We start from the raw sequence: 23044 nt of genomic DNA, 5'->3' as shown, positions 1-23044 counted from the left end.
ATTTTCACTCAATATATATCCATTCTTCACACAAATAGCTCTGCTTTTTGTGTGTGAATAATGTAAAATATTGCACGCTCTTGGACATATTTGTGATTCATTTTACAATGAAGTTGGCAGACTTAAATGTTTCTTTTTGTAGATGAGGAAATGCAGAAGCATGGTAATATTTTACAGCTGTGGGTTGAAATGGAAAAATATTTGCCTGAAGAAATTTCCTTTAACTTGGAAAGTTATTTATTATTCATAACTCTCTGCTTGTTTTTCTAAATCTAAGGCACCACTTTAAAAACATATTTTAGTAGGTGAAAATAGAATATTGTAATTCTAGACTTTTTTTTTATGATGGAAGCTGTATCTAAATGGTTATCGTAGTATTTAAATATTTTCCTTTCACAGCAGGAGCTGATCTTTTTAAATTTTTTTTTCTTTAGGGCTATTTAAAACAAACTCAGACAGCAAAGTTGAACCATAAAGGTAAAAAATTTAATCTATTTGTCATCCTAAAAAAGTTAGTCTGTTTAGACTTAACAATAACTAATATACTTCCTTGCCACATCCTGAATTTAGGATTTTGTGTTTGCAACACTTGAAGTCACAGCCATCTGAAACAATGCAAGGGATGCAGGAATGAAATGTTGCAAGGAGAAAAGAATTGGCAGGACCTTGTTCTACCTTTGTTACAAAAATGCATTAGCATTTTTTAAATCTAAATGTATATTCTTTTACTGATGTAGGGGTGTGGGTTTTTAAATTTTGCTTTAAAGTTTAGATTTTCAAAAAGGCATCTAGCTTTAAAAAAACTTATCTTACATTACATAACACACCTAAAAAAACCCCAAACCTGCTGGAGTTGTACTGGCAACAGTTAACTAGATTACACATTAGATGATGAACTAATATTTGATTTCACTGGAAAATAATTCTAGTAGTTCTTCAGTAAAACAAGTTTGTTACCGAAAGGTACTGGTTATCTTGCTGTTTGTAATTTGGTAGTGCCAAGAAATCTCTGTCATGGACCAAGACCTCATTGTAGTAGGCACAGTTTATTGAACGAAAAAAAAAAGAGAGAGAGAGAGATGGTTCTTGCCACAAACTGCTTACAGGATGCTAGAAAGTAGTAGTAATTAAAACTCAGGGTGGTAACATATTTGGTCAAGTCATTACATAACAATGCTGCAGCTGTTTATTACCTATGTGCCTTTTGATGACCATGTCATAGAGTAATATTGAAATCTGGTTTGAAGAAAGGCCTGTGGTCACCCCACCTGACATATACAGGGGTCTGTCTTGACTCTTGTATTGGATAATATGGAGATGAAACAGAACTTGAATTAATAGTGTAGAACTTCACCAGAAGAAAAATACATAATACTTACTATAAAAATGTTAGGTTTTTTTCAGTTTATTGGTTAAGGGTACGTTTACACCAGTAGTTTTCAACCTGCAGCCCGCATGCGGCCCAATTAACACACAGCTGCAGCCCAGCTGTGTGCTAAAAAAACCCAGATCCTGGCTGTGGGGCAGGGTCCAGGTTCCAGCTGCCCAGGCCTGCGGCTCCGCTCTTGGCCCCGCTCTGAGGAGGGGTCTCAGGGCTGGGGGTGCTGGGCTTAGGGGTCTGTGGTTCTCAACCTGTGGCCTACAATTATAAATAGGTTGAGAACCACTGGTCTACACATAAAATGCTGCATCGGCACAGCTGTAGCGTTTCAGTGAAGAGGCTGCTATGCCAATGGGAGAGAGTCTCTCATCAGTGTAGTTAATCCATCTCCATGAGAGGCAGTGGCTATGTCGACAGGAGAAGCCTTCCTGTTGACAGCATTGTCTACATTGTGGGCTAGATCAGAACAACTGCGTTGCTCAGGGGTGTGGATTTCTCTCATCCCTGAGTGACTTAGTTATACTGCTATAAGTTTATAGGGTAGACCTTGACTAAGACAAAATACACTCGAGTTGAAACAGATACAGTAGAATGATGGAGCCACTTCTATACTGAGTTGTACTCTAAAAAAAAAAAAATTAAAATTTAAAAGTTGTCTGAAAAGACACTAGATTGCTCTTTATCTGCAAATAACGTTCATACGCTGTTAAGGTTGCATAGTTAACATAATTGTTCTAAAAATCAGGAAATGGAAAATGGTATTGCTTCTATAGAATAGTTAACTTTGGTCATGTTTTATATCTCTAGTATTTGATACTATATGTTTATTACAAGAATACTGGGAACTGAGAATACTACATATCTGAAAATCTGTGGATCTGTCTGTCCATCTCCCACCAGTGTTTTAACACATTTTGTCCTTGCCTATCACAACACACTCAGAATCAGGATCATAGCATGACTTTTCTTTTTTGCATTTCTTAACTTCAACTTCAACAATGCATTTAACATATTTTTAAAAAAGAACATATTAGGCCTGAATTACTAAAGCATGTGTCTAATTCTAGGCACTTGAGTAATCCCAAAGACTTCAGTGAAGACTGCTCATGTGCTTAAAGCTTGAGTATATTGATCTTCTGAGGCCTTAACTTTCCCAGTTCTTTACATAAATGTAAAAAAGCTGAAAACCCTCATTAGGTTTCTTTAAAATGTAAAAGCCACATATATAAATAAAGTGAAACTGACCCCTGAACAGAGTGACCGCATAAGACCTATGCATCGTGTAAGTATTGCTTAAAGCCACAATTCAACAGAGCATTTAAGCCTATGCTTAAATGCTACTTAAGTCAATTGGATTTAAACAGTTGGTTAAAGTTAAGCACGTACTTGTGTGTGGGCTGAATTGGGTCCTGTTTCTGCTGAAGTGGAATTTTAAAGCAGTATGTAAGCCTTATGATAAACCACTGCATAGAGGTGAATAAGCTAAGTAGTGTATCCCTAACATAAGTATGTCCAATTTCTTAAGCCATGATTCTGCAAAAACTCTCACACATGTTTAATTTCATGTACAGGAGAAGTCCCATTGACTCCAAAGGAGCTAATTTTACGGAAGTCTTGGCATGATCAGGGCTTTACATTGGATTAGTCATATTAGTAAAAATGACTTAGGTGAGGATGGGTTATCATGATCAGATCTTAGGGTTTTTTTAAACAACATTTATACTTACGAATGCATGTTATTAACAGGTTAAATGTGCACCTTTGAAGGAAAATGCATATGTATAGTGCCATAGACAAGTTGTTCTCAACCAGGGGTACATATACCCATGGGGGGTACTCAGAGGTCTTCCAGGGTTTACATCAACTCATATAGATATTTCCTACTTTTACAACAGGCTTCATAAATAGCCCTAGTGAAGTCAGTACAAACTAAAATTCCATACAATGACTTGTCACACTGCTCTGTGTACCATACACGGGGGGTGACCAAACTGTGGCTCACGGGCCACATGCAGTTCTTTTACCGTTAAAGTGCAGCTCGCGGAGCCAGCCCTCCCCATTCTCCACCTACTAGACGTGTGGGGGGAGCTCCGGATCTCTGCCTTGCAGAGGGGTGGTGGGGTAGGTGCTTCTGCCCGGTGGTGGAGCGGGGGGTCTTGGGCTTCAGCCCTGTGGGGAACACCTGCCGGGGCTTGGGGCTTCAACAGGAGTGGGGCTGGAGCCCTGGCAGGTGCCTCCTGTGTGGGTGAAGCCTGGAACCCTGTCAAGTGTGCCCTGGCTCTCGACCTTCTGAAGACTGTTGTACGTGGCTCCTAGTGTCAGTAAGTTTGGCCACCCCTGCTATACACTTAAGTACACTCTTTTTATTCAAATTAGTTTATTTTATAATTGTATGGCAAAAATGAGAAAGTGAGCAATTTTTCAGTCAGAGTGTGCTGTGGCACTTTTGTATCTTTGATTTTGTAAGCGAGTAGTTTTTAAGTGAGGTGAAATGTGGACTACTCAAGACAAATGAGACTCTTGAAAGGGATGCAGTAATCTGGAAAGGTTGAGAGCCACTGCCATAGACAACCCTGCAGGTATGTACTTGAGATGGCTGGCCTGTGCCATTGCTGCTGCTGCCCACACTACAGTGTCTATGCTCCTGTTTTTAGCGAGATGAGCTGGGAATCACACCCTTCGCTTCCAGTGTAGGCGCAGTCTGATTGTCCATTGGAAAAATGAACTGTGCATGTGAAGCCTCTGACTTAATGACATTTTCTGTTGTGCGTATGCAATAGCCTATTTTCAGTCACGGATAACTTGAATACTATTCACACAATTTTGTTTTTCAAATGTGGTTGTGGACCTCAGTGAAAACTACTTATGAACAGATTTCAGCCACTTTTTAATGTTGTGTTGCACGAGAAAAGATTGAAGTGTGTGTAGTTTTTGTTTTGTTTTTTAAATGTGGAAAAAGCATGCCTTTCCTTGCCTTCACAGAACTAAAGCAGTGTGAAGGGATTTTGTTCAGACTTTCCACAAAGATTCATCTCTGGCTGGAGTCAAAGCATGAACATTTCAACACAAAAAATAACTTTTCCAGAAAGTTATCAGGTGATGAAAACGGGCAGCCACCATCACTTAGTACTAAGCCAGTTGTGATTGGACTATGTGGACTTACTGCTTTACTCCTGGGGGAATTCTGCGCCACTGTGCATGCACAGAATTTATATCCCCTGTGGATTTCTTTGCTTTCCCGCAGAAAAATTACTTTCTCATTGGGAAGCAAAGGGAAGCCACAAGAGTGGTCATGAGATCCTCCCAAGCTGTATGTTTCGGGTGCCCAGGCAGCCAGCAGAGAGAGAAATCACTGTGGGGCAGTAGGCAGGACTGGGGAAGACCCTGCTGGTGTCTCCTATGTTGTGCCAGGCTCAGCTGCTAGTCCTGGCTGGGCTGGGGAGGATGGGACTTCCTCTTCCCTTGCATGGCACCCTCAGATTTTTCTGCCAGCTGCAGGAAGTTGTGCAAACTCCCCCTGCCCCACTTCCTACACCCATCGCTCCTCAGCTGCAGAGGGAGAGATCCCTGTAAGGGGAGCTGCTCCCCCATCCGCCCAAACCCGGTGCATCCAGACCCCCTCATACTCAGACCATCCCACTGAGCTTCACTCCCGCGTACTCAGACCCCCATGATGCACCTGAAGCACCCCAATGAGGCACCTGCACCTCACTGAGCCCCAATCAGTTGCCCCTGGATCCCCACCCACTGATCCTCACTCCCCCAGCATCTGGACCCCCACTGACCCCTGCACACCCAGAACCAACTTCACCTGGACCCCCCCTGCAGAGTCCCATTACCATTGCACCCAGAACCCCCCAGCAAGCCCCTGTGCATCCAGATACTCCCCTCCCCCCGATCCCCCACTGAGCCGCCTGCACCCAGATTGCCCTCACAGAACCCTCTCAACCCATACCCGGATACCCCACACTAAGCCCCTTCACACTTGGATCCTGCCTTGCTGAGCCAGCCTACCCAGACCTGCTGCACCTGGCACGGAGGGGCAGGGCATTGGGGTGTTTCTGGGGCAGGCTCGGTCCTTGCTCTGTGTCAGGGTTGGGTGCAGCTTCACTGCTGGGTTCATGTCCCGGGGGAGAGCTGTACAGTGATCTCCCACCTCTGTGCAGCTAGTGGCCTGTGCTCCCCAATGCCATGTCGGAACCTCCACATTATATGACAAATAAAATTTGCAGAATTTTAAAATATTGTGTGCAGAATTTTTAATTTTTGTGTGCAGAATGCCCTCAAGAGTAAGATATGCATACCCAGTGTTCATAGTGAGCCTATTAAGGATATGAATTGATCCCCATTAAAAATACATTGGACATATGGAGTAGCCCTATTTTTAAAACTAAATACACATTAGGTCATCTTGCTTCTACCAGATAACATGTATTTTAAAATCTCTTAAATATGCATTTTTCTGATGGCTGAAGCCTCCCAAGTAGTAATAAGTGCTGTTTATTCATTTTGTTTTTTAAAACAGAAATTGAATGCCATTTTTTTTTATTTAACACAAAACATCTCTGATGAAATTGAGAAAAAGTCAGTAAATTCAGCAATATCCGATATGCCAATCGGAATGTCAGGTTCTATGCCTCATATCGTGGCATTTGTCCCTTAAGTTATGATTACATGCTGTTTTTATTCTTCCTATGCATGCTCTATTCTTTTCTTCTTTGCCATCCCAAAACAGTACAAATGTCAGAAATCTTGTTTTTAAGTGTTATCTTCCTGTCTTCTTTATTTTTTATATGAGAATCTTTTAATGTGTATTTTTATATAGAATAGGGAATGGAAGTATTGGATGCTCAAGATTGATCTTTAGAACAATTCTATTTCCACCTTTTCCTTCAAAATACAGTAAAGTTAACTTTGATGGATAAAAAAACCCCATAAATGACTTAATTGACATGCTGTTAGTAAAAAGTTAATTACTTATTTAGCTATAAGTAATATATAGGTAAAGTTTCCTGTAGTGAAAATGTCATAGAATAATTTCCAAACTGTAGAGTGTGTGTGTATGTATATTTATATATCGGACGCGTGTGCACACACCATAACTAAATCACAAGTTGCCATTGCTACTGCTACTCCTCCAGGATAATATTAAAGAATAAAACTGTTGCACTGATGTGAGGAGCCAGCTTCACTTTATGAAATGAGCAAACACAGTATGCACTTTTCCAGAGGTTTCATTTTAGTTTGAGACTTCAGAACAAAAATCTGTGTTTCTTCAGGAATGCCTTGTAAAACTGGTTGTGTGCATGGTTGCCATATGCATAGCTGATCGTGATTTCACTAATAAAAGTAGGGTTTTTTTATTTGAATCGGTCACTCTTAATTCAAACTAAAATCATATATTTTTAAGTCTTCCTTTTTACAGCCATTCATTTTAATACAAGTGATATTTGGCTGGATTCAATGATACAATGGATTTTACTTTATTCACTTTCATCTTTTAAACTGTAAACCAGATTACCAAAATTCAGACTTGTTTGACAGATTTAAACAAACCTTTACCAACTGATGCTTTATTGTAATTTAAATCATATTATTAATAGATGCTTGAGCTAACCAACTTTTGCTAACATTTGGAAAGGAGTCATACACCACTCCTATTGCTGATTAAAACATTCATGAGATATTGAACCCAAAATTCACAGGTTTCAGTGGGGTAGCCGTGTTAGTCTGTATCAGTAAAAACAATGTGGAGTCCTTGTGGCATCTTAGAGACTAACAAATTTATTTCGGCATAAGCTTTTGTGGGCTATAATCCACTTCATCAGATGCATGAGTGGAAAATACAGTAAGCAGGTATAAATATACAGCACATGAAAAGATGGGAGTTGCCTTACCAAGTGGGAGGTCAGTGCTAACAAGGCCAATTCAGTTAGGGTGGATGTGGTCCATTCCCAACAGTTAACAAGAAGGGGTGAGTATCAACAGAGGGAAAATTATTTTTTGTAGTGACCTAGCCACTCCCAGTCTTTATTCAGGCCTAATTCGATGGTGTGAAGTTTGTAAATTAATTCCAGTTTTGCAGTTTCTTATTGAAGTCTGTTTTTGAAGTTTTTTTTGTTGAAGAATGGCGACTTTTAAGTTTGTTGTTTGAGTGTCCAGGGAGATTGAAGTGCTCTCCTACTGGTTTTTGAATGTTACAGTTCTTGATGTCTGATTTGTGTCCATTTATTCTCTTTGTGTAGAGACTGTCCGGTTTGGCCAATGTACATGGCAGAGGGGCATTGCTGGCACATGATGGCATATATCACATCAGTAGATGTGCAGGTGAACGAGCCCTTGATGATGTGGCTGATGTGGTTGGGTCCTATGATGGTGTCCTTTGAATAGATATGCGGACAGAGTTGGCAGCAGGGTTCGTTGCAGGGGTTGGTTCCTGGGTTAGTGTTTTTGTTGTGTGGTGTGTAGTTGCTGGTGAATATTTGCTTCAGGTTGGGGGGGCTATCTGTAAGCGAGGACTGGCCTGTCTCCCAAGGTCTGTGAGAGTGAGAGATCGTCCTTCAGGATAGGTTGCAGATCCTTGATGATGCGCTGGAGAGGTTTTAGCGGGGGGCTGTAGGTGATGGCTAGTGGCATTCTGTTGCTTTATTACAGGATAGGCCTCACAAAGAAAGTATCAGTTGGTAAGGGTTTGTTTAAATCTGTCAAATAAGTCTGAATTTCAGTAATCTGGTTTACAGTTTAAAAGATTAAAGTGAATAAAGTAAAATCCATTGTATCATTGAATCCAGCCAAATATCACTTGTATTAGGCGACTTCTGGGTACCCTTCTGGCTCTGTCAATCTGTTTCTTCACTTCCCCAGGTGGGTATTGTAGTTTTAAGAGCGCCTGATAGAGATCCTGCAGTGTTTTGTCTCTGTCTGAGGGATTGGAGCAAATGCGGTTGTATTTTAGGGCTTGGCTGTAAACAATGGATTGTGTTGTGATGTGGTTTGGATGAAAGCTGGAGGCATGTAGGTAAGTATAGTGGTCAGTAGGTTTCTGTTATAGGGTGGTGTTTATGTGACCATTGCTTATTTGTACTGTATTGTCCAGGAAGTGGAATCTCTTGTGTGGACTGGTCCAGGCTGAGGTTGATGGTGAGGTGGAAATTGTTGAAATCCAGGTAGAATTTCTCAAGGGCCTCCTTCCTGTGGGTCCAGATGATGAAGATGTCATCAGTGTAGCGCAAGTAGAGTAGGGGCGCTAGAGGACGAGAGCTGAGGAAGCGTTGTAATTCACAGTAACTTAGTCATTATTCTGCAAATCCAAAGTTTTGCCTCTCTAATGATTGTAGGAAGTTTGTCCTGTAAATCATGGTGGTTTTTATATGATTTGAAATAAAAGTATTTGTATGATAGCTTGTGGATTAATAATTTTTAAAATAATTATTTTAATTTTTTTACTTTTTAAATGTACTTAACCAAATTAATAACTGTTTTACACAAAATTCGTTTGGAATATGCTTATTTAACAACCAGTAACACAGGTGCGATGAACAATGTTTTCAAGCTACAGAGGCCAAAGATTTCCCCAAATTATGCAGTTGTTATCCTCTCTACTTTACTTCAGTTTTTCTTCTTAGGTGAGAGTTTTCTTCTCTTAATTTCACAGGCACAATGAGCCAAATTCATCCTAGTGTAATTCCATTCTTGTGGAGTTGCAGAAAGCGTAAATTTAGCGAATAAATAGTAATACTTTCTAAGATAATGAGTTCCCATATTTGTCTTCTCTAAAATCATGTAATAACCATATCCCTTACTCACAAGCAGATATGGCTTTAACTTCCAGTGTAACTTAGTCTAGGCAAGTCCCGTGAAGCCTCAACTACTGTTTAGTCCATTTTGGTTCAAATTAAGAAGATAATAGTATCAACTTGTTCTAAAGCAGCACTTTGTATGTGTCCAATACATTGTATTTAATCAATTTAAGATCCGATTAGTATTTTCCCTAAGCAGTTAGTATCAAGACAACTAATGTGTGCAATTTCCGTTTAAACATGGTGTGCACACTTATGTAAAATGGATATTACTTTAATAGATGTATCTCTATAGGCATGTCCTGGGGATTAATTCACTAGTGTTTCTAAAGTGTCCTGGGGGACCTCATGTGGAAAGTGCTGTAGAAATGTAAAATACTGTGAATGCAAATTTGAAGATACGGTGTTTGAGTAAATATGACGTTCATAATAGTGTGTGTGAAATTTACAAAATTCATGAAATTGGCAAATAGTTTTTATTATTTTAATCTCCTCACAAGAAATATTTTTAGATGGGCTTCAAACTCTGTAGGGATGCCTACCAAGTCCTTGGATTCCACACTGTACCCCTTTCTAGTTACTGGCCTATGGACTCATCCTTTCTTGAATTCCTGCTTCTCTGTTCTCCTTCACAGACTACATCCACAGTCGCATTCGGGAAAGCTTCCAGAGGTGTGGTTTCATCTTACAGAAGCTTCTGGTATTACTATCTTTTCTCTGTTGGCTGGTTTCAGAACACATGTATGTGACCTCCATGATCCTGTTTGCTTCTGAGGTTTTTTTTCCTGCCTTTCAGAGTAGGTGTCAATTGTTAAGTGGAGGTGAATCCCCGCCTGCTTTTCTTCCATCAACAAGCGAACTTATATTAAGGAACTCTGTTTTTAGGAGACCAACAGATTGTAACTTGATTGTAACTTCCTCTTCATTTGTTTACAAAAGAAATGGTATATCGTACCTTAGCAGACCTTTCTGCGGTTACAGCTTTCTTGCATGAAGTCTTCAGGTGTGAATAGACATTTAAGGTGAAACTTTCAGAACTGCTTAATATTGAGCTAAATCTATTCCCATTGAAGTCAATGGTAAAACTCCCTTAGAAAATTCCATTCTTTATCTCAGTCACCATTTTTAAGAAATACAGGGGAAAGGATTTTAGCAAGAAACACTACACGCAGATTCTAGGTGCAGGTTAGGTGCAAACTCTATGTTTGAGCCCTGATTCCCTCTCTGTCCCTCAGTGAGTTCTGTATTACCTCCCATCAGTTTTTCAATGTGCTCTCTCTTCTCTCAAGAGTTTTTTTTTTTTTTTTTTCCTCTCAAACTCAGAGCAAATTTATTTTTGACAGTTACAGGTTCACCAGTCAGCCCTTTGTCTTAGCAAATACTTGGGTCAAGCATGTGCTTGCTTCCTGAACCTGGGCAGCCACGGGTGGGGGGTGGGAAGTGCATCAAAAAGTGAACGTTATAACCTCCCAAAAAACAGAGTAGAAGTTTCTTTTAATAAATAGCCACTAATAAAATCTGCAGGCTCACTGTTCCTGTTCGCACTCAGCCATAATCAAAGGCATGTGGTAGGGCCTTTGTCATCTTGCTCAGGCAGTAGGTTAAAAATATGTGAGCAGTCTGAGGTAAAATTTCATGGTTATCACTAGTTCTTTCATTTTAGTTCTTTGTTTTTATACTTTTGTTTTTGTAATTTACCCCTTTTTCTCCTCCCATTTTACTAGGCAGACAATATAGCTATATAGTTTATGGCCAAGACTTACATTATCAATGCTTCAGGAATTAGCTCCTAAGGAAAGAGGAGGGGATACAAAAACAATGTCTAACCTGGCATCTGAGAGCATGGTTTCTGCCAAATTCTGTTTGCTGGCTAGAGGAGGTGGAGTCCCTTATTTATTTTCCAACTCCAGTTTCCAGAGATGTTTCATACTATACCTGGCTGCCATGATATTGCCAATAATTTTGTTTGGTAGTAATATTGTAAGGTCAGTTCTACGAATACCATGTGAAAAATTTGTGTGTGCAGCTCATGTTGTTTTGAATTAGTTGCTAGCATAACCCTTCACCCATTAGCAGAATTAAACAACTTTATAATATAAATAAATATAAACAGGCATCTGTGTTACAGGGGAGAAGTGAAATCTGTCTGAGGCACATACTTTTTGTTCAGACCTAGTTTGTTTTTGGGGTGGTTTATCTCAGATTGTTTTAATGAAGGTTTTGACTCTTAGTGTATCATACTGACACTGATTTGCACTTGCATGCAGATGCACAATTTTCACCTGGGATATTGGCCAACTAAATACAACTTGCAAAGAGTTTGAAATTACATATTGTATAGAGCTGGATTTTCTAACTTCCTTATGCACTGGAACAGGTGAAAATTAAACTCCAGTACAACCAAAGGGGATCATCCACAGGCTAAAATTATTTTGATCAAATATGCTTCCAAATTGGATGTTGGAAATCATCCACAAGCATTTTACCAGTGGTAAACCTGTTTTATCTAAAAGTCCGTGCTATACAGTGTCCTACAGATGACTGTTTTGACTACTGTAGAGAACTTCAGAAAATTGTCCAGAAATCTGTAATCCTGCTACTTTGTGTTAGTTCCCACAGGCAACCCTGTTGTAATGCACTTTATCACAAGAAGAGAAGACAGAATAAACCTTTTGAATTAAGAAAATTTGCAGGTGTGGAAAGACTTCCTTTACCTCAGTTTATCTTCTGTTTGTGGGAGAATTCCAGCACAGAGAGTCTTAGTAACTTGCAAACAAATCTTTTTGAGTGCTTCCTACACCATAAGGGAAACTAGGCCTTCAACATGTAACAAGCTAATCCTGTTGCCTGGTCTGAGAGCAAAAGTGTTGTTCCCTGACATGATGCAGCTAAAGGCAAGCAAAGCATGCATTTTCTTCAGAAGTGACTCCATTGACGCCAATGATGCAAAACTGGTGCAAGTGAAAAGAGAGTTAGTGGATTTTTTTGTTTTAATTTTTTAAAAAATCTTTCAGCCTGTATGCTCTTCAGGATACTGGTTCTGAATTTGGCAAACTTCAGGTGTACACAAGACTTCACTGAACACAGTGGCCAAAACATGCAACCAAGTGAAACTGAAATGGAGATGGAAGTATTTTATGAATCATATCTATGTCCCTCTTATGTCTCTTAACCATTAGATGTTTCTCATGATTCCAGTCAATCAATCATAAGTGTAAATGACACTGTGTCCTAAGTGCAGTAGAAACAGTAGTTGTCTTGTGCCACAAAAAGGATATTTTCCTCTTATTGGGGAAACGGTTAGTGTACCTCTACTCGTCTATCATAGACTTCTACCATGTACCTTTAATTGTCATGTTTATTAATGCTTTGATCCATTGAAAACCTTCTGTTGTACCAGTAGTGTAATGTGATACGAATTTAAGCCTCAAAAAGAAAAAAAGGCCCTTTTAAGCCAGTTGAGATATATATTTTTTATACTCCTGATGGCATTTTGCACCAAAAAATAAAAAATACTGAGCACGATATTTTAAAAGTCTGCAAATTTTATTTGTCAAATAAATATGGAAGGTCCCGCATGGGATTGGGGAGCACAGGCCACTGGCTGTACAGAGGTGGGAGATCACTGTGCAGCTCTGCCCTGGGACATGAACTCAGCAGTGAATCTGCACCCAACCCTGACAAAGTGCAAGGACCGGGCCTGCCTCAGAAACACGCCAGGGCCCTGCCCCTCCATGCCAGCTGCTGCAGGTCTGGGCAGGCAGGCTCAGCAAGACAGGATCCAAGCGTGGAGGGGTTTGGTGTGGTTTGAGAGGGTTCTGTGTGGGGCAATCTGGGTGTGGGCAGCTCAATGTGGGATCTGGGTGCTGGGGAGATCTGGCTGCACAGGGGCTTGTTGGGGGGTTCTGGGTGCAACGGTAATGGGACTCTGCATGAGGGTCCAAGTGAAGGTGGTTGGGGCTCAGTGGGGGTCTAGGTGTGGGGGGAATAGAGCTCGGTAAGGGGGGTCTGGATGTGTGTGCAGGAGGTTAGTGAGGGTCCAGATGCAGGGGGAACCAGGTGCAGCTACTTGGGGCTTGGTGGGGTGGGGATCCAGGTGCGGGTGGCTTGTCAGGGTGGTCCAGGTGCAGGGGAGTGGAGCTTATCGGGGGGTTCTGAATGTGTGCGGGGGTGAGGCTCAGTGAGGTATGAGGGGGTCTGGGTGCATGGAGGTTGGAGGATGTGGGAGAAGCTCGCTGTACAGGGATCCCTCCCCCTGTAGCTCAGGAAGGATGGGAGTAGGAAGCGTGTGTGTGTGTGTGTGGTTTGCACAGCTTCCTGCAGATGGGGGAGAAATCTGGGGTGGGTTTGATCTGGCCCCGGATGCCATGCAGGGGAAGAGGAAGTCCCATCCTTCCCAGCCGAACCGGGACTAGCAGCTGATCCTGGCGCAGGGAAGGAGCCACCAGCCAGGTCTTCCCCAGTCCTGCCCCCTACCCCACGCTGATTTACCTCTCTGCCAGCTGTCCTGGGCACCCGAAACATACTGTTGAGGAGAGTCGCATGGCCGCTCTTGTGGCTTCCCTTTGCCTCTCCCTCAGAAAGTAATTTTTCTGTGGGGAAACAAAGAAATCTGCGGGGGCCATAAATTCTGCACATGTGCAGTGGCCAAGAATTCTCCCAGGAGTTTTTTTTTTTTCCACTAAAACACGTTACCCAGAGAATTTTATTTGTAGTAGCTACCTCTTCTGATTACAGTTTATCAAGTTCTAATACCTCATATCCAATTTCTCTATTTCAGGGGTGGGCAAACTACGGCCTGTAAGCCGTTTTAAGCTGGTCTGCGAGGCACACCATGTGGCTCGGCCCCGCTCCGGCGTTCCAGTTGGGGCACTGGGTCGGGGCCGTACCATGCAGCTCCCAGAAGCCACGGCATGGCCCCGCTCCGGCTCCTATGCGCTCCAATGGGAGCTGCAGGGGAGGTGCCTGTGGATGGGGCAGCGTGCAGGGCTGCCTGGCCGTGCCTCCTGATAGGAGCTGGAGAAGGGACATGCCGTGGCTTCCGGGAGCTGCATGGTGCGGCCCCGACCCAGTGCCCCGGCTAGAATGCTTAATAATCTTATGAAACACTACTGTTTAAATAGTGCTAAACCAGAACTAAGGTGGCCTATTTGAATTACAGGAGTTGTTTAAAAATTCAAGAGGTATATTTTGTTTACCTCTTCATCTTCACATCCCAACACATCTTACTATTACCTTTATATATATTGCATACTTTAGTTTGTTATATAAGGCTTTTGTTAAAATGCTACTCCCAATATGAGGCTGTATCATTCCGATTTAAAAGGGAATTCCCTCTGTATAATGCATCCCCTACAATCTTCAAAATACTTAAATCCCAAGGATAGCTTTATAAAGAGTGACTATTGTGACTATGATACATGGTTTGGTGTTGCCATCTGATGGTTGTACTGTGGGATCACTATGTGACAAAGGAGAGTTGGTGGTCTCAAGTCAGTTCGTAGTACAAAATGTGTGTACAGTGGGCAGCTGAGGTGGCTGTCTTAGCAGAAAGATCAGGAATTTAATGGGTATGGGTCCTTTAATGACCTGGATGTCAAGAAGTGGCCGTCTCAAGTTACAGTTAGGTCTCTGGTGGATCTGTGTGAGGAATTTGCACAGCTGTGGCCTGTGCTGTGGGTAGATGGAGAGCAAAGTCATCACTCTAGTACTTTTTTCAAGTGCTACAATTCACTTTTGCTTCTTAAAAAAAAAAAAAAAAAAGTGTACTGGAAGAAAGAGATGGATGGACTGGAATGAGTTATATTTTGGTGAAGGAACCTAAATGTTTTCTAAGGCAGAAATACCCTTCAATTTCTATAATCTCCAGGTGTGTTTCTGCTGTCTTTCACTTTGACTGACTGGCTAACTTTTGAGAAACCAGAGATGTAATTTCACAAGGACATTTAAATGGTTTGTTTACCAACAGAGTGTAAACAAACTTGTTTTTGTACTTTGTCGGTGATGTGGATATAGGTAGAAATATGGTCAGACGTAAAGCGGATTTAAACGTAATTATATTTGTATTAACACTTATTACATTTATTAACCAATTCACTTACAATATCACTATGGTTAAGTAGGTGCCCTCCCTCACAATTTGTAGGTGTGGTTAGTTGAGATACAGGGGATACCTCCAGTTTTTTTTGAGAGGTGCCGATAGATTTACAACTTTTAGTGGACTAGGGACTGAAGTAATTTGTCTTTGGTACAGACCCAAGAGCAGTGCCTCTGTGGAGATAGATAACTGTTCATTAGTAAGGCTATTAATCTATTATTTTTCCCCAAAAGAAAAGGAAGTTGTTGTTCAGGGATGTTCTGGCAACATGGAGTAGAATAATTTATTTATTTATTTTTGTTTACTTGATCCATTTTGACTCCTAATTTCATTAGATCTCAGTAATCCTCTGTGTTTTGAGAATAGAATGATAAGCAACTTTATAAACTACAACGAATATCTGGAGCACCTGAGTTTAGAGTTGCAGTGTTGATAAAGAGATTTCAAAAATAAAGGTAATGGCTTTCTGATCTATGTTTTGTAAAGACAGGAAAAGCTTGGGCTTTTTCAATCTCAATATCCATGATCAGAATGGGCAGCTTTGTACCACTCTGAGTTGTTGTTTTTCATTCTTTTTAATTTATTTGTTCCATTTTCTCACTTTCTGACCCTTTTTTGTCTGTTTAGTTTTCTTAAGTTCTTTTTTTTAAATACTCTATCTCCTTGAATTAAAAAATTATCTTAAAAAAGAAGCATAAATCAGAACTGCCTTCTCTTTCTGTCTGTTTCTTATTACCTGGCCTTTTATTCTTGTTCTCCCCTATACCCCCTACCTCTGCATGCCTGTATTTCCCCTTTATCCTGCTTGGCCTTCTCAGAGCAAGACTACACTACCTTGCTACAGTGGCACAGCTGCACCAATACAGCTGTGCTGCAGCAGCACGTCTAGTGAAGATGCACTACGCAGATGGGAAAGCGCTCTCCCGTTGGCATCATTACTCCACCTACACGAGAGACGGAAGCTATGTCGGTGGGAGAGTGTCTTGATGTAACTTGTGTCACTCAGAGGGGTGTCGTTTTCATGGCCCATAACAACATAAGTTACATCGACTTAAATGGTAGCGTAGATCAGTCATCAATGTTACTTCTCTCTGCCAAAGTGACCGAATGAGCTGATAAGACCGCTTTATGTCAGAATTGCACACGGATCATAGCGTCTTCATGCTGACCTGGAAAATAAGCATTTTTTACAGATAAGACACTATATAATAAAAAATTAAAGGAAGTTTGTGGAGCAGCCTGATGGCTTTGTGGTTAGTGTCTTTGTTTCATTGTGCTTCCCTTGTTTGTCTGTCTGTCTTCCTGTTGACTCTTTTTGTTATCCTTAGATTGTAAGCATCTTTTATGTTTGTACAGTGCCTAGCACAATGGGACGCTGGTCCATGATAGGGGTTTCTAGGTGCTGATAGGCTGCCAATGGAGGTCCTTTCAGCTTGTGCAATGAAAAGTGAAATCTCAAAAGAGGAAGGTGACCCATTGATATCACTGATGGGAAAGCCCTACACTGCAGACTAAACCTCTGTCATAGCTACTCCTACTTTCCAAGGAGGACAGGATTGGAATCCTGTCAGAGACCATCAATATTGCTCCTTAACTGAGCAATATGTTCATTATTAGGTAAAAGAAAGGACTCCTTGCCTGTAGGGTTGTGTGTATTACTTTTGACTACACTGGGTAGCAGAGACTGGGACCAGAAATAAAATTCAGGCCTCCCAAATGGCAATGGGAAACATCTGTCTACAGGGAGCTGACCAGCCTTCATTTCTATTTGTATTTTTTTTTCTTTCTTAGTTTTTGCATGCCAGGTCAAATGGTTTGGCTTCTTCTGATGCTTGAATTGGCTTTTCCTTTGGCTTTGTTTCCTGCCTGACTGACAAGCGATGATGTTTCCTGAAGGATGGACATTTTTTGTCTTTATCCTCATTACACAAAGGCCCTACAAATAATTTAAATCTTAATAGAAACCTCCATGAAGATGTTGTCTATCTTCCTTAGTGCTACAAAAGGCCAAAATTAAAGTTAATGCAAAAAGTTTGTTCATCCAGCCCAGGACAACGAAAGAGATTATTTGAAGTGGACACAAAGATAGTGATGTAATTTTGGAAAGTGAATTAACTCGGCTAGAAAGGTTATTTTAACATAAAACAGTGAAAGGAAGAAGAAGAAAAAAAAAGAAGGTGCCCTTGAAGTGAAAATCAATACAAACAGGATAAAAAGAAAAATTCTCATCCACTTCTTACAGCATGCGCATCACCATGGTGTGAGTGATTATACAAAGGTCTAACTTTCATTAGCCAAACGAGAGTATGATTGGAACAAAGTTGTGTTCTCCACACCTCTTGTAATGTAAGCTTGAACAGGAGTGAGGAATCTAGGATTAATTAATGAGGATTAATCTTGACCTGCTAACGCATGTGAAAACTACAAACTGCCTTGTCTTCATTAGAGAGGCAGGGTGATATCCTTTATTGGATCAATTTCTGTTGGTGAGGGACAAGCTTTTGAGCTTACACAAAGCTCTTCTTCAGGTCTGGGAAATGTACTCGGGCTATGTCTACACTACATATTCGGTATAACTTGCTTCGTTCAGGGGTGTGAATAATGTACAACCCTGAGCAACGTAAGTTATACCAGCGTAAGCACGGTTGTAGACAGCGCTATGTTGTTGAGAGAGCTCCTGTTGACATAGCTACTGCCTCTCACAAAAGCAGGAGTTAAGCCAACAGCAGAGGTCTCTCCCATTGGCTTAGGGCATCTTCACCAGAAGTGCTACAGCTGTGCAGCTGTAAATGATGTAGCACAGACATAGTTTCAGAGTGTCACAGCTAAATACAAGGTGGAACAGATTGTTTAGCATATGTAGTTAACATGTATTTCACAGGACCATTCAAGGTGAAGTGGCATGTTAGGCTTTTACCTTTTGTTAGTTACCATGTGTTCACTAACCTGGTAAGCTAGTGAAGACACAAAGCCTAACTGAAAATTTTGGTTTAACTGACTTGTTCAGTGTCATGTAAGAAGTCTGTTGCAGAGCCAGGAATAGAACAGAGCTTTTCTGGGTAGCATTCACCTGCCTTCACCAAAAGAACAGCCTTTCTCTACTTGTAATTCCCTGCCTCATTCTTTATGCACCTTCCAACTTCTAGATTAGATGAGGCAGAAATCGTACACGTGTGTGTGATCTCCTGGTAATCATAGATCCTCTTTATCCTCTATCTTAAAAAAAAATATAAGTAATTAAAAATAATTGGACCACTAAATAGTCTCTTAAACAGTAACCCGTGGAACTCTTTGCTTAGCTTTTTGATCCCAGATTAGATTTTACAATAAGGATGAAGTGGCTTATTAAGAGTGGCCATAGTGGGTCAGACCAATGGTCCATCTAGCTCAGTATTCTGTTGTCTGTCAGTGGCTGGTGCAAGATGTTTCAGAGGGAATGAATAGAACAGGGCAGTTATTGAGTGATCCAGCCCGTTGCACAGTCCCAGCTTCTGGCAGTCACCAGTTTAGGGACACCTAAAGTAAAAGCTTTATCCTATACTAAATATGGTGGTAGACGGAGGCTAGGTAGGTCATCTGTACTGCACAACTATTGGTACTGATAGTATTCTTCCTTTCATTTTGTATAGCAATTGCAATAGTAGTTAATCAACATGTCTGTCTTTCACTGCTTTGGAGATGGCTGTGACAGCATGCTTCTTATCTACCAACTGTACACAAGTGACACGTATGGAAGGCTGCACAGAGAGGATGACATTTCTTTTACTCTGTACAGACTGTGCTTGCCAGTCCCGACATGCTGAGTCAGATAGAAATTCTGTCATGTCCCTGGAATGTTGAAGTCAGTGAAAACTGAATTCAGTGATGCAAAAAAGCTTTCAGCATTTTCAGACAAACTTTCCCAAAAGATCATTTTTCACAAGTCTTGAATCCTAATCAAAATATCTAATCATGATGTAGACCTTCTTGTCATTGCTGACATCATTACTTTCATCCATCATAACAGCGAAAGGTCCTGATCTTGCAAGGTTCATGGCTTGACTGTGTCAGATGTGCTGACAGAGCTTTGATGATGCACACAGTTTTTTGTCCTTCCACAGGGAAATATTTTTTTGGTAGCTGAATCTGAGAATGTCTTCTTGTCAAGCTTTGTGACATGGTCAGCAAAGTGAATAGTAGCAACACTTCAACATTTGTAACTTTTTCACTGAATGATTGTTGAGTATTTTAAAAAGCATTTCTGTTTCTCTGGAAAGGTAATGACGCTACACCACTGACATGTTTTGCAGCAACACGAGATGTTGCTTCAGGTTGTTGATTCCAGAACTGCCAGTGTAGATATTTTTGTAGTATCGAACACCACACATTAGAGACATGTGTTTTAACTGAAAATGTTTCACCTCATTCTGGAAGAAATTTTGAGCTATACAGACAACAACTTTTAGGACTTGGGGTCAAATTTTTCCCGTGTATTATGAGGTTTTCCCTTTACTTATTATTTGTATTGCAGTAGTGCACAAGAGCTAATGAAGTTAGTGGCCCCATTATGCTGGACACTGTAGAAGCACACAGCAAGACACACGGTCCTTGCCTCACGTAGTTCACAATCTATTTTTCAAAGATTGTTTAAAATAGGGCTGTCAATCGCAGTTTAACTCATGCGATTAACTCAAAAAAATTAATCACGATCAATCGCACTGTTAAACAGTAGAATACCAATTGAAATGTATTAAATATTTTTGGATGCTTTTCTACATTTTCAAATATATTGATTTCTGTTACAACACAATGCAAAGTATACAGTGCTCACTTTATATTCTTATTTTTATTTGCACTGTAAAAATGATAAACAAAAGAAATAGTATTTTTCAGTTCACCTCCTACAAGTACTGTAGTGAAATCTCTTTATCATGAAAGTGTAACTTACAAATGTAGATTTTTCTTTTTTTGTTACATAAGTGTATTCAAAACCAAAACAATGTAAAAGTTTAGAGCCTACAAGTCCACTCAGTCTGTCTTCTTGTTCAGCCAAACGTTAAGACAAACAACCTTATTTACATTTACGGACGATACTGCTGCCTGCTTCTTATTTACAATGTCACCTGAAAGTAGAACAGGCGTTTGCTTGGCATTTTTGTAACCGGCATTGCAAGGTAATTACATGCCAGATATGGCTAAACATTCGTATGTACCTTCTTGCTTTGGCCACCATTCCAGAGGACATTCTTCCATGCTGATGATGCTTGTTAAAAAAATAATGCATTAATTAAACATGTGGCTGAATGCCTTGGGGAAGAATTATGTCTCCAGCTCCGTTTTGCCCACTTTCTGCCATATATTTCATGTTATAGCAGTCTCGGATGATGACCCCGCACATGTTTGTTTTAAGAACACTTTCACAGCAGATTTGACAAAACGCAAAGAAGATACCAATACAAAATTTCTAAACATAGCTACAGCAGGTTTAAGAATCTGAAGTGCCGTCCAAAATCTGAGTGGGACGAGGTGTGGAGCATGCTTTCAGAAGTCTTAAAAGAGCAACACTCAGATGCAGAAACTACAGTACCCGAACCACCAAAAAAGAAAATCAACCTTCTGCTAGTGGCATCTGACTCAGAGAATGAAAATGTACATGCATCGGTCCGCTCTGCTTTGGGTGGTTATCGAGCAGAACCCATCATCAGCATGGAAGCATGTCTTCTATAATCATGGTTAATGCATAAAGGGACATATGAATCTTTAGCGCATCTGACACATAAATACCTTGCAATGCCAGCTACAAAAGTGCCATGCGAATGCCTGTTCTCACTTTCAGGTGATATTGTAAACAAGAAACAGGCAGCATTATCTCCTTCAAATTGTAACCAAACTTGTTTGAGCGATTGGCTGAACAAGAAGTAGGACTGAGTGGACTTTCAGGCTCTAAAGTTTTACATTGTTTTATTTTTGAATGCAGTTATTTTTTGTACATAATTCTACATTTTGTAAGTTCAACTTTCATGATAAAGAGATTGCACTACAGTACTTGTATTAGGTGAGTTGAAAATACTATTTCTTTTGTTTTTTACAGTGCAAATATTTGTAATCAAAAATAAAGTGAGCACTGTACACTTTGTATTCTGTGTTGTAATTGAAACTAGTATATTTGAAAATGCAGAAAACACCCAAAATATTTAAATAAATGGTATTCTATTGTTTAACAGTGCGATTAATCGAGATTCATTTTTTTTAATCGCTTGACAGCCCTAATTATAAATCTTATATGTTAAAAAAGTACCAGAATGTGATTGTTTAAAGGACTGAAGTATTAAAACATGCTTATACTACTGGAGGTTTAGCTAGTAGAATGACATCTTAATTTTGTGTCATGAGTAACTTGCAAGTATTAGAAAGCTAGTGAAGATATGCCCTAACTCCTGCTTTTGGCTGCTGATTATCTGATGTGTAGAGCAGCCAGCCACAAAACTGGCCCAATCTGTCATGTCTTTCCTTGATTTGCCTTTGCTTACTTTTGCTATACTTTTTTTGTTTTTCTTCTTGGTTTCTGTCCTCCGTTTCCTTGTCTCTTGCTGTTTTTCTCTCCTTTTGCTATTCTGTCTCTTGCTCCCCCCCTCCTTTTCGTTTGGTGGGCTCTTCAATATTAACAGTCTGAAAATAGCTGATTTATAGGATCCCCTATAAAGCAGGTGTCTGGGGGTGGAGTGGGATATAGGTGTTTAAGGTGACCAGACATTCCTATAAAATCGGGACTGTCCTGATTTTTAGTCCTTTGTCCCGCGTCCCGACCAATGCACAGTCAGGATGCCATTTGTCCCGATATTGTGGTCGCTCCAGCGTGTTTTTTTTTTTTTTTTTTGCTTCGGCAACTCCTCTCCGCCCCCTCCCCCCCTTTTTTTTCTTTTTTCTTCCCCCATGTGTCCCAATATTTTGTCCGTTTCATCTGGTCACCCTATAGGTGTTTTAGAATCATAGAATATCAGGCTTGGAAGGGACCCCAGAAGGTCATCTAGTCCAACCCCCTGCTCGAAGCAGGACCAATTCCCAGTTAAATCATCCCAGCCAGGGCTTTGTCAAGCCTGACCTTAAAAACCTCTAAGGAAGGAGATTCTACCACCTCCCTAGGTAACGCATTCCAGTGTTTCACCACCCTCTTAGTGAAAAAGTTTTTCCTAATATCCAATCTAAACCTCCCCCACTGCAACTTGAGACCATTACTCCTCGTTCTGTCATCTGCTACCATTGAGAACAGTCTAGAGCCATCCTCTTTCAGGTAGTTGAAAGCAGCTATCAAATCCCCCCTCATTCTTCTCTTCTGCAGGCTAAACAATCCCAGCTCCCTCAGCCTCTCCTCATAACTCATGTGTTCCAGAACCCTAATCATTTTTGTTGCCCTTCGCTGGACTCTCTCCAATTTATCCACATCCTTCTTGTACTGTGGGGCCCAAAACTGGACACAGTACTCCAGATGAGGCCTCACCAATGTTGAATAGAGGGGAACGATCACGTCCCTCGATCTGCTCGCTATGCCCCTACTTATACATCCCAAAATGCCATTGGCCTTCTTGGCAACAAGGGCACACTGCTGACTCATATCCAGCTTCTCGTCCACTGTCACCCCTAGGTCCTTTTCCGCAGAACTGCTGCCTAGCCATTCAGTCCCTAGTCTGTAGCTGTGCATTGGGTTCTTCCGTCCTAAGTGCAGGACCCTGCACTTATCCTTATTGAACCTCATCAGATTTCTTTTGGCCCAATCCTCCAATTTGTCTA

At 40.8% G+C, this 23044-nt stretch overlaps 1 protein-coding gene across 6 annotated transcripts in view; it reads left to right on the top strand.

Moving 5' to 3' along the window:
• BAZ2B (bromodomain adjacent to zinc finger domain 2B) overlaps positions 1 to 23044 on the top strand; it is a 353401-nt gene that overhangs the window by 91312 nt on the left and 239045 nt on the right. For 2 of the 6 annotated variants that reach the window (XM_073305567.1, XM_073305566.1), the window contains exon 4: positions 435 to 477. The exons of the other annotated variants lie outside the window; for them this stretch is intronic. The gene's annotated coding sequence lies outside the window, so the exon portion shown is untranslated. The remainder of the gene's footprint in view (positions 1 to 434; positions 478 to 23044) is intronic. 6 annotated transcript variants of the gene reach the window in all.

Source organism: Lepidochelys kempii, chromosome 11 (assembly GCF_965140265.1).
Source record: "Lepidochelys kempii isolate rLepKem1 chromosome 11, rLepKem1.hap2, whole genome shotgun sequence".
Lineage (NCBI taxonomy): Eukaryota > Metazoa > Chordata > Testudines > Cheloniidae > Lepidochelys > Lepidochelys kempii.
The sequence above is the reverse complement of the archived record's forward strand: the minus strand, read 5'-3'. Positions and strand labels throughout refer to the sequence as shown.